Source organism: Gossypium hirsutum, chromosome D01, assembly GCF_007990345.1.
Source record: "Gossypium hirsutum isolate 1008001.06 chromosome D01, Gossypium_hirsutum_v2.1, whole genome shotgun sequence".
Classification (NCBI taxonomy): domain Eukaryota; kingdom Viridiplantae; phylum Streptophyta; class Magnoliopsida; order Malvales; family Malvaceae; genus Gossypium; species Gossypium hirsutum.
In genome coordinates this window covers 36985965-36987598 of record NC_053437.1, presented here as the reverse complement: position 1 = coordinate 36987598, position 1634 = coordinate 36985965, and the positions used below count along the sequence as shown (strand labels likewise).

At 35.1% G+C, this 1634-nt stretch overlaps 1 non-coding gene across 1 annotated transcript; it reads right to left on the bottom strand.

Moving 5' to 3' along the window:
* Positions 1 to 573: 573 nt before the first annotated feature.
* LOC121214204 (small nucleolar RNA R71) lies at positions 574 to 679 on the bottom strand. Its single transcript, XR_005909790.1, has one exon. It is a non-coding gene; the product is annotated as a small nucleolar RNA R71 (small nucleolar RNA).
* Positions 680 to 1634: the final 955 nt, after the last annotated feature.

Here is a 1634-nt window from a genome sequence, read left to right as displayed (position 1 = left end):
TAATTGTTTTTATTTGATGTCTTTGTGAGTATTGATCGTATCATTGAATTACTCTCAGTAGATCCTAAAACCAAAAGAACATTTAGACTAATGAGAAGATGAGCAGCTCAAAGACAAACTGAATGAATGAATCTTGAGAATCAGAATCAAGATCAAGGAAATGAAGCTGCAAATGCCCGAAATCTAATCCATGTTGATGACAGGGACCAAGCCTTAAGATAATGTGTCTTGCCACTTTCCATGAACTTAATTTGGGTATCGTTAGACCTGAGATCGAGGCACCACAGTTCAAGTTTAAGCCTGTTATGTTTCAGATGCTTTAGATAGTGGTCCAATTTAGTAGGATGCCTACTGAGGATCCCCATATTTACCTTCAATTGTTTATGGAGGTGAGTGACTCTTTCAAGCTAGCTAGAGTTATCGAAGTTGCGTTATGGTTGAATCTATTCCCATATTCACTAAGGGACAGAGCAAGAGCTTGGCTAAATTCACTACCACCTGGTTCAATTTCTACATGGCAACAATTGGTATAACGCTTCCTAATGAAGTACTTTCCATCTAGCAAGAGTGTTAAGTTGCGAAATGAGATCACTACCTTCCAACAAATGGATGATGAATCCTTGTATGAGACGTGGGAGAGATTCAAAGAGTTACTATGAAAATGCCCTCATCATGGAATTCCATATTGCATCTAATTGGAGACATTCTACAATGGTCTTAATGCACATACGAGGATAGTGGTAGATTTTTCTATGAATAGAATAATACTTTCTAAGTCTTATATAATGAGGCTTATGAGATTATTGAGAGAATTGCTAGTAACAATTACCAATGGCAAACCAACCAAGCCACCATAGGAGGTAGAGTTGTAGGAGTACATGAAGTTGATGGGCTTACATCCCTTTGAGCTCATGTATCCTCTATGTCCTTAATGCTTAAGAATCTTACTAGTAACGGTTTCATTAATAATCTGATAGGACAACAACCTAGCCAATTTGAAAACATCTCTTGTGTTTTCTGTAGAGATGGACACATGTTCAAAAAATTTCCATCAAACCCAAAGTCCATCTATTACGTGGGAAATCTGAATCAAAGAAATCTGGGAAAGGAACATTGCAAAGTAGTCAATTTTCAGACAGGAAAAACTTTAGAGCCTAGTGTTTTCGAAATCGAAGATGAGCCCACTAAAGATCAAGAAAAAGATGAGGTTCAACCAACTATTGAAACTCTTTTGTTACAGAAACCAGAATAAAAAAAAACTCTTAAGAGGTAATCTCTAACTTGATCAATTATGATAAACTAACACCTATGTTAGATGTAGAAAAACTGCCACAGAAGAAAGATTATCTAGCACAAGTTAAGAATCCTCCACCACCCTTATTGGATTTAGTGCCCTAAGTGTACTTTCATCTAAGTACACTTGTACTTTTTTCGAACTAATTGGTTAATAAAATTATTCATAAATTATATTAATATACTTTGTATTATTTTCCTTAAATAATTTTTGCACATAAAGAAAAATAGAATCAAATATTGCTCATTGGTTGTCTATTGTTTAAATTGATACTAAGCGGTATTACATGGTCGGATCGCAGTACGAAAAGAAAACTTGTATTAGTAGAAGAACCTAAACA